The sequence below is a fragment of the Anastrepha obliqua genome, chromosome 4 (genome assembly GCF_027943255.1).
Source record: "Anastrepha obliqua isolate idAnaObli1 chromosome 4, idAnaObli1_1.0, whole genome shotgun sequence".
Taxonomy (NCBI): Eukaryota; Metazoa; Arthropoda; class Insecta; order Diptera; family Tephritidae; genus Anastrepha; species Anastrepha obliqua.
In genome coordinates, this window is record NC_072895.1 from 75,752,652 (window position 1) to 75,776,642 (window position 23,991).

The following is a 23,991-nucleotide window of genomic DNA, read 5'->3' on the forward strand; positions in this document are numbered from 1 at the left end:
ACTTGCGGTTGACTGATATAATTAAATGCCAAAAACAAGCTAATTGACAGACCACGGTAAAACTCTACGACACTATAGAGGACAGTTGTACCAACATGTCAACAAAAAAAATTAGACATTTGTGGAACGCGCCCTTTTTAAATCAACACTTCCCGATAGTTTTTCGGCAGAATGTAAAGTTTTTAAGATAAAAGTGGTCAAAGCGTTTGCGAAACGTACTGAAATTGCAGAAATTGTTAAAAACATTAAGTTGAAAACACAAAGTTAAGTTGTATTTTATTTCTGTATAGTTTTGGTTACCAGAATTGTTTGCCAAGCAACGACAATATTCACATTTCTAAAGCCTGTAAAAAATCATAGCAAATCGAGAGACATGACTAAATTAAAGGTTTAAAAACAAAAATACTATGACATATAATGTACAAATAACTCGATAACTAGGCATATAGAGATGTCAATCACATGCATTGTCAATATATATTAAGTATGTGTGACAAGTCCACTTGACTGGTTAAGTTAAAAAATATAAATAATTAAGTACCATTAATAAAATAACATATAATTATTCTATAGTTCACATCGACTTTTTTCAATTTTTACCAACTTTTCCTTTTCCCTTCCAAATTACATCAATGGATTAAGTATAATCCGAAATCTGTTGTCAAACTTTCTCTTCTCTTCTTAATTGGCGCGATAACCGCTTATGCGATTTTGGCCGAGCTTAACAAAGCGCGCCAGTCGTTTCTTTCTCGTGCTAACCGGCGCCAATTGGACACACCAAGTGAAGCCAAGTCCTTCTCCACCTGATCTTTCCAACACAGAGGAGGCCTTCCTCTTCCTCTGCTACCACCAGCTGGTACTGCATCGAATACTTTCAAAGCCGGAGCGTTTGTATCCATTCGAACGACATGACCAAGCCAACGTAGCCGCTGGATCTTTATTAGCTGCGTCTATGTCGTCTTAAAGCTCATACAGCTCATCGTTCCATTGCCTGCGATATTCGCCGTTGCCAACGTGCAAAAGTCCAAAAATCTTACTCAGAATCTTTCTCTCGAGCACTCCAAGCGTCGCTTCATCGGATGTTGTCATCGTCCAAGCTTCTGCGCCATACGTTAGGACGGGTATGATGAGAGCCTTGTAGAGTGTTAGTTTTGTTCGTCGAGAGAGGACTTTACTGCTCAGTTGCCTACTTAGTCCAAAGTAGCACTTGTTGGCAAGAGAGATTCTACGTTGGATTTCAAGGCTGACATTGTTATCGGTGTTAATGCTGGTTCCTAAATAAAGAAAGTCCTTTACAACCTCGAAATTATAACTGTCTACAGTGACGTGGGTGCCGATACGCGAGTGCGCCGACTGTTTGTTTGAAGACAGGAGGTACTTCGTTTTGTCCTCGTTCACCACCAAACCCATTCGCTTTGCCTCTTTATCCAGTTTGGAGAAGGCAGAACTAACAGCGCGGTTGTTAAGGCCGATGATGTCAATATCATCGGCATACGCCAACAATTGTACGGTCTTATAAAATATTGTGCCTGAGTGATTAAGTTCTGCGGCTCGTACGATCCTCTCCAACATCAGGTTAAAGAAGTCACACGACAGCGAGTCAGTTTGGTATCAAACGGCTCGGAGAGGTCCTTCCCAATTCTGACGGCCCTGCTCCTATTGAGCAACGTCATCTTGCATAATCGTATGAGTTTTGCGGCGATACCAAATTCAGACATAGCGGCATACAGGTAACTCCTTTCCGTACTGTCGAATGCAGCTTTGAAATCGACGAAAAGATGGTGTGTGTCGATTCTCCTTTCGTGGGTCTTTTCCAAGATTTGGCGTATTGTAAATTGTTGGTCAATGGTAGACTTTCCAGGTCTAAAGCCACACCGATAAGGTCCAATCAGTTGGGTGACGGTGGGCTTCAGCCTTTCACACTAGAACCTTATAGGCGTTATTTAGAAGACTAATCCCGCGGCAATTGGCACAAATTGCAGGATCACCCTTCTTATGGATTGGGCAGAGCACACTTAAATTCCAATCGGCAGCCATGCTTTCATCCGACCATATTTTGCATAGAAGCTGATGCATGCACCTTACCAGCTCCTCGCCGCCATGTTTGAATAGCTCAGCCGGCAGTCCGTCGGCTTTGTTGTTCTTTAGCCGTGATATTGCTATTCTCACCTCGTCATGGTCGGGTAGCGGAACGACAATTCCGTCGTCAACGATTGGAGTATCGGGATCTTCACATTCTCTGTGACATGCGCAGCCGTCACTGCTTAACAGGTTCGAGAAGTGTTCCCTCCATAAACTTTACACAACCTTTTATTATTGAATCGTGGATACGACCAATATTTCGTAAGATTTTTTTTTTGTTTTTTTTAGGAAACAGCACAAGTCAGCCCAGGTTTTGAACAGAAATATATGTATAGTATGTATGTGTGTTTCATTACTTCTCAACGGAAATGTGATAGTGTTGCCTTCTTTATGGTAGACAAGTGGCGGTTGCCACGCGGTAGGCAATGGAAAGCCGCTGAGTGTGTTTCTGCGGTGGCTAAACTTAATACGTACTTTGAGGCAGAACATGATTTGCACACCCTATCAAATGCCTAATATTTTGTTTGTCATTTAAAAGCTACTAGCAAGCTGAATTGAGCACTAAGTGAATTTTTAAAAGCCCAAGCGTGAATAAGTTCATAATTTTGTTCAACAGCATGCAAACATAGATATAAGTAAATACAAACTTGTGTGGGATGTACGCGGAAATACTTCATGCAGGGGGCTTCAGTTAAGTGGCAATACGTGCTTCCAAAGACCCAAGTATACATACATATATGCGTTTGTATTTATTATTCATACAGAAATGCGTACATCCACAGTAACATTAATTGTATTCAAAAGCCCATTCACACACCTGTGTTGGTCCATTTGTTGCGCCTTCTTCTTGCTTCTAAAGAGGACCCAAATCAATGGTAAGCCCATCTATATTTACATTAGCATAATTCCAAAATTATAACTGTGCTGATCTATACAATATAATATATGTATGTTGGATATTTGCGTTATATGTATGAACATGAATCTGTATATGTGCTTGATATTGGCGGTAGTTAAGCTTCATAGCCAACCAATATTAATAACTGATACTCGCAGCACAAACTTCAGCACCAGAACCAACAGAAACTGCAATTAAAGTAACAACAACCACAAACAACAACTATCTATCTATGTACGAGTACTATGCGTCTGCCATGAAATCAAGGATAATGGCGTGCTACTTAATCGCACTAACTACAACAACACAACTCTCAGCTAATACCCAAACTTCCAAAAACACCAGTTTCGATGTTAGAATTATTGTTATTGTACTTTATAATTTGTGTGGGTATTTGTCTCAGAGCTTCGCTGAGTTGCTTGACATATTCTATAAACGCATATTAAAGTGCGATGTAAGTTTGTACTGTTAACCGCTGTTATAAGCCACATGCGTTTGTCTGACGTTACTGCCACATTTGACCAGTTAAATAAGTAAATAAAGGGTTTTCCAATAAGAGGTGTTATTCCCGTAAAAGGTCAATGGTTTCGTTGCTTGTGTGGCACGTAGCGCCGTCTTGTTGAAAATAAACGTTGTCCAGATCAATACCTTCCAATTCCGGCCATAAAAAATCGTTAATCATCTCTCGATAGCGCAATCCATTCACCCCAACTGTTGCTCCAGCTTTATTTTCGAAAAAGTAAGGTCCAATGACCATAAACCGTCCCACGTTGAGGATAGAGAGACTTTTCAACAATAACTCTTGGATTTTCTAATCCCCAGATCCGACAATTTTGCTTGTTGACGAAGCCACCGAGGTGGAAATGGGCCTCATCACACAAGATAATTTTTCGATGGAATTCTGGATCATTTTCATGCATTTCAACGACCCAATCAGCAAAGACACGACGTTGTTGATGATCAGCCGGCTTGAGTTCTTACGTTAACTGGACTTTATAAGCCTTAAGACCCAAATCTTTAGGCAAAATAAGGTGTAATGAGGTTTATGGAATGTCTAATTCCAAGCAATGACGAGGAATGGACAAGCCTGGGTTTTCTTCAACACTTTCGGCTACAACAGCAATATTTTCGGCTGTTGTTGAGCGACGTACACGGGTTTTATTCTTCACATCACTAACTTGTCCCAACAGCTCGAATTTTTTCACTAATTTCTGTATTGCGGTCCGACAAGGTGCTTCACGATGACCAAAAATGTTCAAGTTTTACGAACCGTCTCTGCCAAAGTTTCACCATTTTTATAGTGAATTTTATATAATAATGTGTATCGTTCCATTTTTATTATTGACGTAGTTTCTACTAGTCAAATATCAAAAAATGACAGCTTCAAAAGTGACATCTACCGAAATAGCGGGCTATTCAAAATAACACCTGTAATTGGAAAACCCTTCAGTAGCCATCACAGCAACACCAACTGAATCAACGAGTTGATTACAAAGTACATAAATGCAACACCGATTATTTTCAATTTAGTGCGCAACAGTTTAAACGCCTGCTCTGATACACTCAAGCAAGCATAGTACATCTACACATTATATATATTATATATATAATTGGCGCGTACACCCTTTTTGGGTGTTTGGCCGAGCTCGTCCTCGTATTTGTGGTGTGCGTCTTGATGTTGTTCCACAAATGGAGGGACCTACAGTTTCAAGCCGACTCCGAACGGCAGATTTTTTTTTTATGAGGAGCTTTTTCATGGCAGAAATACACTCGGAGGCTTGCAATTACCTGCCGAGGGGCGACCGCTATTAGAAAAAAGTTTTTCTTAATTTGGTGTTTTCACCGAGATTCGAACCAACGTTCTCTCTGTGAATTCCGAATGGTAATCACGCACCAACCCATTCGGCTACGGCGGCCGCATCTACACATTGGTGTGCTAAAAATTAACACTCATAGAGAATGATTATGATATGGATTACGTGAAGAAACAAGGAACAATATCAAACTGATGGTTGTTTTATAATGCGATCTGGTACGCGTGCTGTGTGGCATGTGGCACCGTCTTGCTGAAACCACATCTCATGCAAGTCAAGCTCTTGCATTTTGGGCAAAAATAAGTTGGATATCATTTCACGGTAGCTCTCACCATTCACAGTTACGTTACGATTCGCAGCATCTTTGAAGAAGTACGGTCCAATGATACCTCCAGCCCATAAACCGCACCGAACTGTGACCTTTTCTGGATACATTGATAGCTCTTGCAATTATTCTGGCTGATCTTTACTCCGAAATCGACAATTCTGCTTATTTACGTACCCATTGATCCAAAATTGAGCTTCGTCGCTGAACACAATTTTTCGACTTTAAACTTTCTTATCAGAAAACGCATTTTTATAATAAAATTCAATGATTGTCAAGCGTTGCTCGTTTGTAAGATGATTCATGGTTAAATTATAGACCAAACTGAAGATGTGTGACAGTGAAACAAAACACGAAACGTGCGTCAGCTGTTTAAACCAACTGTTTAAAAAGATAATAGCTAAAAAATCACCCTTTATTTTTGACGAAGCAGGCTGGCATTTGCTAGAATCATCTTCAACGTCCTCTTGGGGAAATTTAAAACTATTATAAATCTTAAAAATTTGTTCGCAGAAATTAAATTTCTCCCTTGTGATACCATCTCCGCATAAAAAGGGAAGAAATAACCAAAAAAAGGGAGTAGGGCGAATAGGTGTAATAATCAAGTGGGTGTCTTAGCTCTCCGACATATAAGCTGGGGAGAAATTACTGAGATAATTCCACCTCATGTTGTTGTTGTTTTTGTTGTAGCAGTATACTTGTGTTGTGAGATTACCGGTCGTATTCGTCTAGCTCATCTAACGGTAGGCCCAGGAAACTTGCTGTTTCGACAGGTTGGGTCCAGATAGAGAGGGGTGTTTTTTTTTTTGTTTTGGGGAGGGGAGAATAAAAATGTCAGAAAAATTAAATTGATGCCGTCGCGCTAATGATATGTGAGGCACGCTCCTACTAAAACTTTAGCACTTGTCGAGAAGTTCGTTGTGATCAGACGCGGTACAGGGCGTTAATATAAGGTTGTCTTTGCAAGCGCGTAGTTCTAGTTGTATTCGTCGCATCGGTTCACGCTAGAGCTTTTTGGAAAGCTCTTTTCACGTGCTAACACGTGTTTGATTAATTGTTGTTTGCTTGTAGTCGTTCGTGAGTTATAGCGTCGCAAACATGGAGCAAAATAAAGAGAAAATACGGCATATTTTACAGTACTACTATGATAAAGGCAAAAATGCATCTCATGCTGCCAATAAAATTTGTGCAGTTTATGGACCCGACACAGTTTCCATTTCCACCGCACAACGATGGTTTCAACGTTTTCGTTCTGGGGCAGAGGTGATCGAAGATGCGCCACGGTCCGGAAGGCCTGTCGTCAAAAATTGCGATAAAATCGCTGAATTGATCGAAAGAGACCGGCATAGTAGCAGCCGTAGCATCGGCCAAGAGCTGGGCATAAGTCATCAAACCGTTATAAACCATTTGAAGAAGCTTGGATTCAAAAAGAAGCTCGGTGTATGGGTGCCACACGACTTGACGCAAAAAAACATTTTTGCCCGTATGGATGCATGCGAATCGGTTCTGAATCGCAACAAAATCGACCCGTTTTTGAAGCGGATGGTGACTGGCGATGAAAAGTGGGTCACTTACGTTAACGGGAAGCGCAAACGGTCGTGGTCGAAAAGCGGTGAAGCTGCCCAGACGGAGGCCAAGCCTGTATTGACGGCCAGGAAGGTTCTTCTGTGTGTTTGGTGGGATTGGCAGGGAATCATCCACTATGAGCTGCTCCCCTATGGCCAAACGCTCAATTCGGACCTGTACTGCCAACAACTGGACCGCTTGAATGCAGCACTCATGCAGAAAAGGCCATCTTTGATCAACAGAGGCCGAGTTGTCACCCATCAGGACAACGCCAGGCCACACACATCTTTGGTGACGCGCCAGAAGCTCCGGGAGCTCGGATGGGAGGTTCTTTTGCATCCACCGTATAGTCCGGATCTCGCACCAAGTGATTACCACCTATTTCTGTCCATAGCGAACGAGCTTGGTTGTCGGAAGTTGTCCACAAAAGAGTCCTGTGAAAATTGGCTCTCCGAGTTTTTTGACAATAGGGAAGCGAGCTTCTATAAGAGGGGCATTATGAAGTTGGCATCTCATTGGGAACTCGTCATCGAACAAAACGGCGCATATTTGACTTAAATCGCATTATTATAACCAATTTTATGAACAATTGAAAATTCAATAAAAATACCGCAAGACTTTTTTGACAACCTTATATTATTTTGCTCTAGCTGCCGGTACTGAAACTGCTCTATTGTTCGTCTTTCTTCGTTCTGCTTGTGTAGCATATGCAATACTAGCTTGGAAAACTTGCATGCAGCATCCCAGCAATGTTTTTAAATGCACATACTGCCAGTTAAATTAGTCTCACTTGACTGTCTTCCAAAGACAGTGGCTAACTCCTCACTTTCTGTTGCGAATCTTGAACAGTAGAAGAGAATGTAGGGCAGAGTGTTAAAGCGGAGAGACCAAATCTATGCAGATAATACTGAAAGGAGCCGTGACAGGAAGTAATCCACTTCCCCGTGTCTTCGCTGTAACCACGTGGCAAGGTTAAGGATAAGTTCGTGCGTCCAGCGGCATCTTCGCTGCCATTCGTCCAGCGACGCCATTCGCTGTGCCAACTTTTGGTTTCTTTGTAGGTTTTGCACCTTGCATTGGATAGAGACGGTTTAGTTCACGTGTTCGGCTATCCAGTGGAGTTTTTCCAGCAATCACGCAAATTGCATCATCGGATGCTGTCCGGTATACACAGGATACTCGCAAAGCACCCACCCTACAAACCTGCCTGGCCCGACGTAGGTGTATTTCTCGGGCTTGAGACCAAATGGGAACGGTATATAACAGTCTCCTTCTTGCAGCTTGGGTTCTCCCAATGCTCCGCAGCAACCGTATTAGAGCATTTGTAACTACGGCGCCAATCATAACTCCTAAATACTCTATAACCGGTTTAGACTGGATGTTGAAACCTCCGAAATTTAACGTCAAACTCTCTCTCTCATTCATTTTGCTCAACAAGACTGCTTTAGCGCACAATCCTCGCTATCGCATCGTTTCAGGTGACTTCCACATCAATGACCTGTTTCCCCGTTACAACCAACGCAATATCGTCTGCGCATCCTACCAGTGTCGTATTCATCCAGCTCCATTTTGAGGATGTCATCGTGCATTGCGTTCCACAAAGTAGGGCCAAGAACCGAGCCTTGCGGTACTCCGCCTGTCACTGTGTATTTCTGAGGTCCGTCATCGGTGTCGTACTCAGGAATTCTGCCACCAAAATAGCTCCGGATAATCCGAAGCAGGTACGAAGCCACTCCAAGACCACTTAGTGCTGAAAGAATTAGCGTGCAATTTGCTGAGTTAAAAGCGTTCTTTATGTCCAGCATTATGACAGCGCAATATTTTATAGAGCCGGATGCCCCACCTGTCCTGTTAATAGCCTCGCTCGCTATTTCGACCACCAGTCGAAAGGCGTCGACAGTGGATCTTGCTCGCCGGAAGCCAAATTGTCGCTCCGCAAGTCCTGATAGGCCCTCTAGGTATTTCTGCAAACCCTCAAAGATGATTCTTTCTAGTACCTTCTCCACTATATCTAACAGACATAAGGGTCGGTATGCTGATGGATCATTTGGCAATTTGGCCGGTTTTAGCAGTAGCACTAAACGCTGTCACTTCCATCTCCTCGGAAATATACCAAATTTGTTACACTCACTGTAGAGTTCAGCAAAAATTTCTGGACTCGCTTGGATTCTCGCTGTTTTGATTCTCGAAAGGCTGGCCAATACTTCTTCTTTTGAGACCGTATACTCTTCTGACTGCGGGGGGAAGGATGTAAATCCGATACCTTTACAGGGCTCTAGGGAGGAAATAGGTGACCGGGCATGTGAGTTGGATGTCTTTTGGTCCTCTCACTTTCTTCATAATTGTTCTATAAGCTTTACGCCATGGGTCTGTATCTGCAGAGTTTCTTAATTCAATAAAGCAACAGGATTTGCTTGCTATATTGCCTGTTGCAATGCGTGACGGCCTTCTTTATGAAGGGTCTGCTGAACAGGGTAAGATGGCTGACGACGTGCTCTTTGAAGTCTTCTGCGAGTTTTGTTGCATCGTTTTCGGAGTTTGGCGATTTCGTCTGTTCTCCGAGATGCAGGCTCCCGGTTTGAAATTCCTCTGCGTCTTGACATCGCTTGTAGGCTTGGGCACGCGAGTTGTATACAGGTCCATTATAATTGCATGGTGATCACTGTGGGTGCACATGCTTGAAATATGCCACTGCACGCGAGTTGCGAAGGCAAGGTCTATGACGGATCGTTTAGTACCAGTATAGAACGTGTGGTATCCTGGCGTATTTAAAAGCGTCAGATCCAGACTAGCAAAAGTTTCTTCCAGTATTCTTCCTCTGGGGTTGGTCCGTAGGCTTCCCTATGTGGTTGACCACGCTTTAAAGTCAGCTGCAATGATGATAGGTTTCCTATGTCGGAAAGCCCTTGCTATCCGCGTCAACATATCCGCGAATTCATCTAAGTTCATCCTCGGTGGTGCACAGCAGCTTACAATGATTATGCCGTATACTTTTGCCCATGTATATCCCTTCTGCGGACCATCTCGCTTGCGTTGCAGCGTTTTATTATCCCGGTTTCCAGATCGCAGCCCCGAATATTGCATCAGCTAACCAGTTATAGGTGTCGATAGCAGAGTATGGTTCGGAGATTAGAGCGATGTCAGCTTTTAGCTCGCTCATATTTCTCCACAATATATCTTGAGCAGTCCTGCAATGGTTGAGGTTAATTTGTACGATGCGCATCTAGAACATTTTATGCTCCCTTCGATATGTGCACCACAGCAAAGTACACATCTTTCAGGGTTCTTGCATGTTGCAGCTCTGTGGCCAACCTCGCCTTATCTTCTGCAAAAATTTGATCATCAGTTCCTTTACATTTTGTAGCTACATGTCCATACACCCAACATTTTTAGCATTTAATCGGGGATGTTGCTTCCGATAGTGAGCACCGGACCCATTCCACACGGAGATGTTTCAGGTCTAGAATCATATTGGCGTCTTCTTCAGGGAGCGATAAGTATGCTGTCTGCTTATCTCCATACTCCATTTTTGCCAGTCTTACTGCAGAGTCTTCTGGTCTCCTGACTTTAGCCTGTATCTCTGGGGAATCCGACAGCTCCTCCTTGCTGCTAATATCCATTACCAGGCCTTTACAATGAATAGTCATCATGTAAGCTTTCACCTGCACCCATGCGTCTGCCTTAAGTATGCCCTGTATCAGGCCCGCGCGCAGACCCTCAGATTTAGGGGGGGTTTTCAAAAAATGTTACAATAAGCGTTACATTGTTTGATTTCTTAAAGTAATTATAAACAATGAGATTTTGCATAATTTTTTCTTCTCTGTGCAGATGATGGGAATACAACATGTGTATCTTATATACGTATTATATTATGATTGGGAGCAATACTAGAAAACAATTCAATAAATATTATATATTGATCGAAATTAAATATTTTTCGGGACTGTTAGCAATACAGATTTGTATAATCTAATTAAAATTACATTTTTATGTGGATTAACTCCAGATTACGACACAACGGAAGTCAAGGATAAAAATTTGTATCTTGAAGTCAAACAGGCTTTTTCAGAAATGCCTATTGTTTTTTTTTTCATATCGAATTATGTCAAAAATTTTTTTAAAACTTCGTCTGGGGGGGTTTGAACCCAGCAATATCGATTTTTTTGTCCTGGATTTCGTTGGAGTAATTGAAGAGGCGCCTCCTGACGTACCTGGGAGGCGGCTCTGGTTCAAGCCGGTGTCTATATGGATGAATTATGTAGCTGTAATAGAAGGAACATCAGAAGGCATCCCGTCGCTGTCCTGAAGATTTTTCCAGTGCGTATCACTAATTTCAGGTGACCAGACAGACGCAGCGTAATGCAGAATTCCTTTAAATGTCGCCAACAACATTTCTTTGTCTTTTCCCGAGTAGGTACCAAGTATCTTGCTCATGAGTCCGTTGCAGTTAAATTGGAGAAGCTTGAAACTCCTCAGGAGGACTGTCGTAACGCGGGGTGTGAGAGACGCGCGAGGTTGTCTACGTTGGTCCTGTTGTGCGTTCCGCAATTGTTGCGGCCTGATGGTGGGTGGGCGGCTGCGCAACAGGGGGCGGTTGCGGGTGCAGGGCTTTATAGCAGGGGGCAACGTAGTCTTGTGTCTACTCACGGGTGTTGCGTAGACGAGAGCACCTCCGAAAGTGGCACCAGCCATTGCAATAATTGCATTTGATTGATGTCGGATTCCGAGGTTTGGTCTGACACACGGAGCAGACTGTATGGGGACCAAGAGCTGCTGATTTGACACCGCACTCGGGTTGGAGCAAGAGGGTTGTCGGTCAATGTTGAAGGAGTTGTGTTGCACCAATGAGCTCCTAACAGTTAAGGTTTGATAAGTGACGACGGTTTGTAGTGCCGGTATATTAAAGGATGTGGTCGTTGGGACACGGGCTTCCCGATAGCGGGACCAACAAATGACCATGTACCGTGTGGACCGCTCCCTATGTGTTTAAGAACTTCTGAGCACTTCTTAAGGTGCCTCCATCCGTTGCACTTGTTACACTTAACCGAGGTGGAGTTCGAGTGGATCCGTTTATGGCATATGCAGCAATATAGTGCTGCTGGTCCAGAGTTGGGTTCGATACTAGCCCTGAGGAGAGGCAGACTTGCTTCGTTGGATTGCTGCTGTGACGGGAAAACTCCGAGTACATCTGGTAACGTAGAACCGGCTGCCAAAGGAATGGTAAACATCATCTGCTGCCAGACAGCTGCTGCAAGAAGATCTCGAACTAATTCCGAATCGCACAGCATGCATACTTTGCGGACAAGACCCAGAAAATAGCAGAAATGCGGTTTTGTAACCCTTAGAAGCTTCTTTAAATGCTTCCGATCCACCTGTGGCCAGTTTTGAGCGATCGATACAAGTTTTCTAACTAATCGCTCGCACTAAAATGTTTCTTGGGAAAAATACTACGATAACCATTTCAAATTAATAATAACTTACTAATCTTATTACTCTTCATTGCTATTGGTTATATATAGTAATACAACCTACGCGTAATGAATTCGAAAAATCTATAGATTAACGGAAAGAAGCATACATTATCTTGTAATGGAAAGGAAATTATTAAAGTTTTTTCCCCTACTGTTCATGAATTCATATGTGAAAGAATCAGCTATGTACTAGGCATGTACTTATATGTTTGCACAATTGAGTGTCAGCAAATGCCCATTACGTTAGTGTTGCCACATTGCCCTTGCCATAATTACAAGCGATTGCTATTGCCATTTTCTATTATTATTGTTGTCATAGTTGTTGGTGTTCACTATGACTTCCCACTCCCGGCCGTACGATTATGCTCGTTGAGCGTGTTAGTGGTCACTCACCTATTTGACATGGCATCGATTAGTTCAATAACTTGCTGGTTGGTTTTCACCTGTAAGTTAGTGGGTGAAACAGAACGAGCACATGCACACTTAAACACATAAACTTACCTGTGTATGCCTATGTGGCCATTGGTATGTGCTGTTGACTTCCGCTGTTCAACGCCTCAATGGCTGCTAGTTAGCTACCAATGCTGCCCGCTTTGCCTGTTCATCTTTTCCGCAACAAATTCGCAATTTGTCAATGAATTTGGCTGGTTTCCAACTTTAGAATGCTTATATTAACTCAATTGAAAATTATTACGTTTCGCTGTTTCAGAATTTTTGTAGCAAATACGGGAAATAAAAAATATTGCATTCGCAATAACTTGAAAATGATATAGTTAAAGAATTAAGGCGCGAAAAATGTCTGAATACATCTTTTTTTCTATTTTGAATTTTGGTTCAGCCCCTTTCAGTTTGATGTGGCTTCAAATTGTAACTGTACTGGTATATTCACTTGTATGAACATTCTAACGGACGAATTTCTTTAGGTATATATTGCCTATATTTTTGTAAATAATTTCAAAACAATTTTTTTATTTAAAAAATTTAGAATTTTTTTAAACACTGTTTACAAAAGTCGATATATCAAAAGCTACTCACTTCTAAATTTAAAATTGCAAACCGAGACCAGACCAACCAAGGCCAAGCTGTCTAGCCGCCAATTTATTTTTTTATTAAATAAAAACAATAATTTATAAGTTCATGATAGGTTTGATAAATAACTTTTTCCAAAATATTGATTTATTTCATTAAAAATTCGCAAAAAACGCTTCGTTTTTTAGCCAAACCCTTGCCCAGACCTTTGAGTTATGCTTACCATTTGATATTACCACTTAAAATGTTCATATAGCTTAAACCGTTTTCACGATTTGTTATTTTTTAGGGCTTCCAATAGTTCTTGTCAATGGTCCGATATAAATTGGATCGATTTGATTCACTTTTTTTGTTTTTTTTTTCGTCGGGACAACTAGCAAGTGCAGTACTCAGACATTAATAAGTCCATTGTACAACACTTGGATTCTCTTTCAATTTTCTTTAAATCTACCCGGTCTCCGAAGAAATCTGAGTAGATCTTGTGGTGCCTAAGGAGCCAAGATGGTCGCTTCTTAACACATCAGTGCCAAAGACCTCAAACCTAATTCGAGCGAAGACGGGGCAGACGCACAGGAAGTGGTCCGCCGTCTCTCCTCTTCACAAGCTGGGCAGAGTACAATGTCTGAGATACCCAACCTTTCCATATGCTTCGCCCACAGAAAGTGGCCCGTCATCAGACCAACCAGCCGTCTGCACTCCCCTCTGCTTAATGACAGAAGGGCTTGCGACAGTCGATCGGACATGACAGGTAACATCAGTTTAGTCCATCTGCAGCCTCTCTCAGCCTGCCAAGCTCGCCTGTGGATGGTAGTTACCCGTTTGCTAACCGTGGCTGTGATGGCCGCAGAAGGGAGTGGCAAAACGAGCTTCGGGCGAAAGAAGTTGGCCTCAGAGCCCATCTTAGCTAAGGAGTGAGAGGTCTCGTTACCCACGATACCCACGTGTCCCGGGACCCATGCTACCATCAGGCTATTATGTCTACCGACATAGTTCAGTCTGGATTTACAGGACTTGACTACCCCTGATGTGGTTGGAGGGCTGTCTAAGGCCATAAGCGCAGCTTGGCTGTCGCTGCAGACACATATAGATCTGCCTCTCCATCGTTTTTCCACAACAAAGTTCATCACTTCTTGAACTGCATACACCTCCGCTTGAAACACAGATCCATGTATTCCAAGAGCAAAATGCAGTTTTGTCCCGCTGGATTCCACGTTGACCCCAGAGCCGGAGCCATGCTCGGTCCTGGAGCCATCCGTAAAAATGCGAAAACAGTGTTTGCCGGGCTCATTTTCTGAGTCTTCCCACAACTGAGCCTCTGGCAGCACTACACTGTATCTCTTTTCAAGTACGACTCTTGATGGCACGAAGACAAGGGACATGGAGAGAATCGTTGGATCGAAGTCCATGCCTTCTCTGTTGTCCAATGCCGGACAGGGGCCGTACCAATTCACATCGTGTTTCAGCCTGCAGATGGCCTTCAAGGCCTCTCCTTGGATGAAAACATCAAGTGGTGGTAGACCAACCAGAGCATCTAATGCCGAGTCTGAAGTAGTCGGAAAAGCTCCGGTGCAACAGATGGCCACAGTGCGTTGTAGTCTTGATGACGTCCTCCTGACTGCCACGAGTAGAGAGTAGGTAATAATAGGTCTTATCTTAGCCGTGTAGATCCATAGGACTTTGCTAGAAGAAAGCTGTCAGTGATTTTGATGTCTTTGATTCAACGTGGGATTTCCATAGGAGCTTACTGTCGAGGATTACTCCAAGATATTTAATTTCCTTGGAAAGCTGGATTGTGACACCTTTTAGCTTAGCTCAAGCTTCCTCCTTCTGGTGAAGAGGATAATAGCAGTCTTGGTGGGATTTGCTGATAGCCCATTCGCATAGCACCAATTGTCAATCAGATCCAGAGTTTTCTGCACTTTCCTGCAGGGGTTCATAAGCGAAGGGCCTGTTACCAAACAGGCAACATCGTCCGCATATGCTTCTGCGTAGACTTCCGAATCGTTTAAGGTGGTGAGTAGAGGATCGATTACCATGCACCAGAGCAATGGAGACAGCACACCGCCTTGGGGGCAACCTCTATTAACTCCGGACGACACCAGCAGATCTTCCTCTGCTCGTACCGAGACGATTCTATGAGCCAGCATCGAACGAATCCAATTCACTAGCCCCCTCTATGTCTAAAAAGATGCCCATAGCGTAGTACCTCCTGTCGATGGCCAGCTCTACCGTAGCAACAAGGTTTTGCAGTGCCGACTCGCAGGATTTGCCGACTAGGCATGCTTAAATGGAGACAGAGGGTGAGCCTTCAGCGACTTTTGCCGTATGCGCAATTCCACCAGTCGTTCGAGACTTTTCAGCATGAAAGAAGGCATGCAGCTTTTGGGGCTGGTGTAGTCGTCTTTTCTAACCTTTGGGATGAAGGCGACCCTCACCATCCTCCAAGAGTGTGGTATGTAAGCCAGTGCCAGGCATGCAGAGAAGATTTTCTTCATGGCTGCTGTCACGGACTCTGCGCTTTCCTTCAGCATGGCAGGATATATGCCATCTGGTCCGGGCGACTTGTAGCCGACAAAAGATTTGATGGCAAATCGAATGGCGGCCTCATTCACCACAGATCTGGCAAAGTGCCAGTCATGCCGAGAAGGTGGGGCAGCTCTGACAACCGCCTCTAATAATAAGGGCTGTTGCCGGCTGAGCTTATCTGATTACCAGGAAAGTAAGATTCCATCAGCAAGCTGAATGTCTCACTTTGCTTCTCCGTGAAGGAGCCATCAGATTTCCTAAGTGACCCCAGCTTTGCAGTTGGGTCCCTTTTCAGGATCCTAACCAATTTCGCCGTGTCACTCAGAGATTCAATACCGCTGCAGAAATCCCCATATGAGGCTTTTTTCGATTCCCGAATAAGCCTCTTGTAGTTCTTCTGAACATCACGGTATCGCTCCCAGTCTTCAGCGAGGTTATTTTTGAGGGTCCAGTTTAGAAGCTTTCTCGACTCATGCCTCAACATCTGGAGCTCTCGATTCCACCAAGGAACGGGAGTCCGGTTAGGGAGAAGTCGAATTGGGTAGCCAACACATTAGTTTGTCTATGTTGTAAATTTGTTTGTTATTAGTATTTGTTTCCAATTCAACAAAAAAATTGTGGTAATGGTTTTTTGTTATATTAAATATATTTATGACTTTATGACCTTTTTCTCTTAATTATTTTTTTATTTCTTCTTCGTCCACAGAAGGATGCGTGTTGCATAACACTACTTTGAACCACCTCTAATTGTTTTGTTTGAAAGTATGCAGTTTTGTTCCTTTTTGTTTTAGCATTTGGTATATTTGAGTGTACGTTCCTAAGTCATTTACTTGAACTCGTACTTCATTATTTCTTAGGATTTTTAGGACAAAATTGCTATTGGCTATTGCACTTAAAGCATTTTTTAGTGTCTTGATGCATTCCGCACCTTGCACATATATTGTTTCGTCGTTTTCATTTTCGTCATCAATAGCAAGAGATGCATATTTATTTGTGGACTTTATATCTCGGCTTAGCCAGCAGTTTGGTAATTTGGTTTGGCTCAAGTTCGTTGTTGTTTTTTGTTTTTTATTGGTGGTTGACAAAGTTGTAGTCTTTATGGATGAGTTTCGTGACCTCTTTATGAGAGGCTGCGGTGTGTTCATTTGCTCATTTAAAGTATGAGGTTGTACATTAGAAGGCGGGGAGATGGCAAGCAATGGTTTGTTTGATACGGTTGTTGTTGCAATACTAGTGTACAGAATTGATGTCGTTGTTGATGATCAGTTGGTTGTGGTTGTTGTTGGCATTCCGTTAGTGCTCATGCACGCTGTGAGACCACCATTAAACGGCTTAGCATGAAAGTTGACGCTCTCTACGCTTTGAGGTAATCCCGTAGAGTAAATAGAGAGGGCTGTCTCATTTTCATTTGCTTTCTTTTGCATTAAGTTCGCGCGCGTAATTGCCGGAGTGCTCACAGTTTGAAAATTCATTGGTTTTGTTACAGGCTCACCCGAGGATTGCTTTCCTCCCTCGTGAGAGAGTGCCGCACACTCATCTTGCCTTCTGATTATTTGTTTGTTCACTTTGTTTTTATTTATTTTTTATTTTTATTTCTTATTTTGTTTATCAACAAGAAATTGTTTCTAAGTATGTTTGAAACACTTGCAATTGCTATGGGTGAGTCTCTGTCTCTTTTAAGCAGTATTGCATACAAAACACACAATCACAACAGACAGTCAGAAGATTCGCCACTCGACTCTCACTCCTGCTCCCAGAGAGTACTGCCCAACAAACTAGCATGCACGAGCAATGGAGCAACATTTCTCGTTCCCTACGTACCGCCGCCGAAGAAGAAATCGGATTCCGGCGAGCCCGAAAAAACAATTGGTACGATGAGGAATGTAATGCTGCTGCCGAAAGAAAAGATGCGATCGGGCGCAACGCGAGCCTTGTGGGATCGCTACAGAGAGCTAAAAAAGGAAGAGATACGTATTATCCGACAGAAGAAACGAGAGGCCGAAATCCGTGAGTGCGAGGAGCTTGGGATGTTGGCCAATAGGAACAACGCCCGAAAATTCTACCAAGTCTAAGTACCCAGTCAAGCAAACCATTGTTCTACACCCGGATAGATTACAGTGGAAAGAATAGAGAGCCAACATGGATACATACAAAGTGGTTAGAGGTCACTCTTCCACAAATCTTTAGATTATTTGATGAATCTCAAGAGATCCGGAAGAGGTAGAGCGAGGGTATGAACATTTTCCATACTCAGTACATCGCTACCTAACAGCCTAAGTCTGACTCTCGAAAACACCGGACAGTTACAGAGAAAATGTTCCGCAGTGTTCTTATTCTCAAGACAGGGTAGACATATTGGGTCACTTTGGTTGCCATATGCTGACCACAGACGTTGGAGCCTGTGATTACACCCACCAGTATTCTGAGGTTCTTCCTACTAAGTTTGAGGAGTGAGGTCGCTAATTTATTGCTTGGTTTCTTCACAAAGCATTTGACTACTCTGGAAGAGCGGAGCTTCAATAGCCAGTTTATCAGCCGACTCGTTCCATATAATATCATACCACAATGTCCCAGCACCCAAATAATGCAATCTTTGTTATGTTTTGCAACACTCTTCAGTTTTGTATTACATTCACCGGCTAATTAGGTCTACCGGTTTTTAGTGCAGCTTAACTGTCACTACAAACTCCAATACTAAAGCGTTTTCTAATAAGATGTGTTATTTTGATATTCAAAGAAAAATGCTATTTTTGAATATAAATGATCGGATGTTTATTTTATTATAAAGAGGAAGGTATGTCGTTAATAGTGGAAAGTAACTTCAGACAAATGACAGCCACGACCAAGCTTTCAGAACAATATCCTTTTCATGAAATTGTCCATAACCGAATTGCAAAGTGGCTGCCCTATGTCCTCGATAGCCTCACGAATTCCATCTTTGGGTTGTAGAATCGACCCTGGGCTGTTGGCATAGACTTTCTCTTTCACGTGGCCCCATCTGGAATTAACCGTAGTAGCCGTCTACCAGACTACAGAGGTGTATGTAATCAGGTCTAATTAGGGTGATGTATAACCAGCGTACTATCACCAGTTTTAGACCCCATGTCTTGCTAAAGGTTCTCTTACACTGGCAGAATCCTTTAGAGTTTGAGAGATCTTCTGCTCGACTTGCGTCTTCCAGGCCGTCTTACTATCTGGGATTTGACCTCAAAGGACAGTTGCACTGTTACCCCATTCAAAGTAGGTAGTTACAGGACTTTCATATTGTGTTTCCTAGTGAAAAGTACTAAAGTAATTTTTATGTTATAGGATTCACCGAAAGACCATGCGCTTCGTACCTATGCTCAATTTTGGTTTGAACTATCTGCATTGTATTGCATATAACACATGGGCTGAAAAGTTCCGGGTCTAACAAAAAAAAGACGTTTTTTGTTTAAAATTAGTTTTATATATCAACGTAATTTCCATCAAGAAAAAGGCAATTAATAGGCCTCAGTTCCAGCGATGACCTCCTTATTCGAGCGAAATTTCTTACCGACGAGCTTGTTTTTAGATCTGCGAAGAGCCTGTAGTCACTGGGAGCCAAATCTGGCAAAATGGTAGATGTGGGAGCAATTCGAAGTTCAATTCTTGTAGTTTTGCAATTGTTTTGAATCATCAATACGTTTGGTTTTGGTTAACAGTAAGCACAGAACAGAGCTTTCTCATAGTCAAATACTCATACAATATAAAGCCAACACGTTCTTTTGATATTTTTACGATGTCAGCTAGTTCACGTAACTTCACTTTTCGATCATTCAAAACGATTCTGTGTATTTTTTTCATGTTTTCTGGTGTTAGCGCCTCATTTGGACATCCACTGCGTTGTGCATAATCGGTGTCTCTACGACCATGTTTGAATACAGCAAACCATCGTTGTATTGTTGTTTCTGATGGCGCAGAGTTCCCTTAACACTTTTCAAGCCATTGATTCGCTTTTTTATAAAGAAGCAGTGTAAAATTAGAACATGAAATTCCTTTTGATCCATTGTTTTGAAAAGCTTGCATGTATCCAATTCCTTGCAGATATTTAAGAAGGAAATCCACAACAAAGTACCAAAGTAGAGGAGAAAGTACACCGCCTTGTAGGCAGCCTTTTTTAGCCCCAACCTTGTCTCCTTCATCGATTTATCCCTTTGTGGTGGATATGGATATCTCTTGGCATAGAGTGAATCCATCTGACAATGATTTCTTCTACTCCATGACTTCTGCTAGAAGAGAACATAGAGTCAAAGGTAGCACTATTAAAAACTCCTTCAATGTCCACAAACACACCAAGAGTGTATTTTCTTGCTTCCACCCCTTTTTCTATTATGCTAACGCACTTGTTGAAAGCCGATAGTCAAGATTTTTAATTCTGATAAGCGTCTGACATTGAGAGGGTTTTGACTTAGAACCCTTGTCCTAATGTGCTTTTACACCATACGTTCCAGACTTTTAAGCATAAACAATGTCAGGCTTATAGGTCTGAAACTTTTTGGTAAAGCATGGCACCTTTGCCTGACTTTGATAAAGACAACTTTCACCAAGCGCCACGACTGCTGAGCATAACCGTGCGCAAGATATACTGTAAAGATGCTTTTCAGAACCTTCATTAGTTGTTCTCCGCTACGCTTGAGCATGATGCAATGAACCAGTCACATCTTCTGGTAGTTATATTGGCATGATCAGAATGATCGTGGAGCTTTGACCGACAACACTTCTGCGGACAGGGAAATGTGTTGAAAAGAGGACATCGTTCACTTTTGACCTTTAGTCAGTATAAGTACCATCAGGTTTGACCAGTGAGTCCAGTTTAGATGTCCGGTCCCTTTGGAGGCCCTTTCATAACCTTGTTGAGCTCTTCCAATCCTCCAGTTCACTGCAGTAGGTTCTATAAGAGTCAAATTTAGGTGATCTAATTTTCTTCTTATATTCGTTTCTCAGTTACTGATAGGCAGTCCAATCTGCTTCCAACTGAATTTAAGAGTTCTGTTATGAAGTTTCCTGGAAGTTTTACGGAGTTTTGAAAGTTCAGCATTCGACCAAGGAACTATCTTACCCTCTCTTTTCCTACGTTCTGGGCCCACGTTCTCATAACACTCGATTAAAATTCGCCCCACGGAGTTTGTGGCTTCTTCAATCACAATTATTGAAACGTCGAGGATTTCCTCTTTATGAGATCATAATATCGTTTCCAGTCCGCTTTTCGAGGATTCCGACCTGCTGGCGCGATAAACTATAAATAACAATGGCCCGACAAGGAATCTGTACCGAGTACTTTTCAACTAGTGATAAGACCTAATAATTTATGGTTAGATAATGTCATATCAATCACTTCCTGCCTTCTGTTGGTTACGAATGTCGGGCTGGTGCCAACGTACTCTATAACCCGACGAGATAACATAAGTTTATAAAGTTACTTTTCGTGCTACCTCAGATTGTGTTCTGTGAATTTGCATCACATCCCACAAAAATACCAAATTCCATGGACTCAGGGTATCTTTCGACTTCTTTAAACTTCTTCGTAGGTAGAGGGAGAATATAGTCAACTTTAAATCTCACAAGCCCTACATTTATTATTTAAGCATCGAGTGAGGATTTGTGTGCAGTTTCGCATGGCTGTGGTATCAAGGACCAGTAGCCGATATGCTTCACTACAAGTTGAAATGTTGAGTGTCATATTTTTTCCCCCTTGTTCACTTCACTCGGGAGCATACTACCTCGACAAGACTCAGCCTTGCGTTGGTTTCGTTAATCTATTTTGCCTTCTGGCAGGGTAGGTGATTAGCTGGCGTCTATCAGTCCTAAATTAGTGGGAAAGCCCACCTGTCGTTGCTTAGGAGCAACGCCTTCTAACTGTTCAGAGCGCCATCTGTGTTTCACATTTCTCTGTCAGAAGGATCACACAGATGGTTGAGGACTTCGCTCAATTTTGGTGTGTCTGCTTAATTACCGCGATTGCCCGCTTCCTCTTGCTGGCGCCACTGATGCAATGTGTAACTGTCTCTTTTTCCTTTGTTTTTTGCTTGCTTTAGCAGCCACAATGCAAGTAATACTCTAAATTTTGTGCGAGAGTAAGGATCAGAAGGATACGGTTTTTGGTAACCTGTTGTCCAAGGTTGTTTACTTCGGACTCTGGTTTCTTACCCTTCCTCCTTTTATTTTTCCTTTTACCAACCGGTGCGCTCGCCTTCGCCTCATTTGCCAAGGGCAGGAAACAATTTGGTTTCTCGGATGCAGTGACATGACAGGCAGGGGCTACCTGCGTCATAACCACATTCGATTCTACCAAATTATTTCCCGAACCAGACGCCGTTAGAGCAATGGTACTTTTAAGAATTGCCTCCGAATTAGAGCGCTGAGACCTAAATGAGCTGGTCCAGTCTCCCCAGGATCAGCTACAGGACTAGCAGGGATCACCTACCCCTCTACAGCCTTCATTGGTTCCACTGGAACAAGCTCATTATCACAAAGGTTCTCGGTAAAACTTCGAATAGATCACGCCACATTCTCGTTACCAACATGTTTAATGTCACTTACAGCATGACTATATCCAGTCTGTGTGGTTTAAGAACTTTATTAGGTTGTGGACGAGCCAGAATGTTGTTCGAAACTCTCCAACAGTGGTTTGCCCAGGGTTGACATTCTTTCCTTCCATAAGGCAGCGCTTTCACAGAGGAAATGGAAAATCTCAGGCTGCTTACAACTGCGACAGTGTGTGTTGTGAGGGATGCCCATTTTGGCTGCTTGTTCCCCGACTGGCCAAAAGCCGGTTATGACTGCTGTGAGTCTCTAGGCATCCAGACGTCGCGTCGTTTCGAGTTTATCAATTTTAAGGGGGCGGTAAGGGATAAACGCTAAAAAAACACTTTTTTCATGAATTTATTGTAGCGAAACGGTTCAAGTCAGTTTATTAAAAGTTGTTGCATATTATAAAGTAACATTTCAAGAATATTTGATAAAATTTTCATGTACAAATATTGCAAAATGAGCGAATGAGAGCACATTTACGTAGACGTCTTTTCAAAAATACATTTTGCAGTAGTCAGCATATCTCAGCGTAGAATCATCTAGTTCATCTGCTCTTTCGTTCCCTTTAATGCTCCGATGTCCCGGGACCCAGATTAAGGTAACGTTGTGGTTTTCACTCAAGGTGGTAAGGCTGATCATACTTTATTCCACTTTGTTCGGATGTTGTAGCCGAATATGGTGTCTGCATTGCATCTTGGCTATCCGAAAGAATAGCGATATTGCACTTAGAGGAGAAATCTGCGATTAGTTTCCAACAAGCTTTCCCCAATTGCCAGTACTACCGTCTGGACGATACTGCGGGTATTAGGAAGACGTACAGTTTTTTTTTAATTTTAAGACTATGGGAATATATACCTGCTCCAAAATCACAATCTATTTTAGAACCATCTCTGTAGACTGTAGTGTCGAAGTTTTTAAGTGAGAGTGGCAAAATTTTTATTGAAAGTAACTGTCGGGACGACGTAGTCAGTTCTCTCGGAGATATCCTGAGCTTGTCGCAATAATACACTGGTATGTCTATAAGTTTTTTTTTCCAGCGGCCCGCTGCATTTAACCTACATATATGCACTCATGGTTGCCATATTCTTGATATGTAGATCTAGGGGAATAACGTGTGTCCGTACATTAAGAGCCTTCCTAGGACACCATCTGATTACACCGACCGTTATTGCACAGGTTGATTTTTGTATTTTGCTATTTTTTGCTATTGAATGCACAGAATGAAAGGTTTTTTCAGTTAAACGAGAGTAGAATGTGGAGCGAAGCTAACTCGCTTAAAGCTTTTGATCTACAGCGCTACAATCAATAAAGAATTTCCTTTTCTTCTAAATTCTTTTCAGTCTAAAAGTGACTAGAGACTGCCCTGCAAACCAGAATTTAGCCTAAAGTAGTTATTAGTTTTTCGATTTTTCAGTTTCGGTATTGGCTAACGTTCAAACAGCTGTATGTGCATCGAATAAAAATTATAATATAAAAAATATGCCTAAAAGAAGCATTAATAAATATACATACATATGTACATATGACTGAAAACAAAGCCATTGCAACCAACAATAAATGTTTGTCGGGCACGTATACGCAATGGCATAGAATCAACCAAGCTGGCAAGCCCTTATTGGTGATCATGAAGACAAATGAAAATACCAATTCATTTTGCGGTCGTCAGCAAGATGGCAAAGCATATAAGCGTAGCTATCATAAAAGTGAAAAAAACGAACAAAAATATTT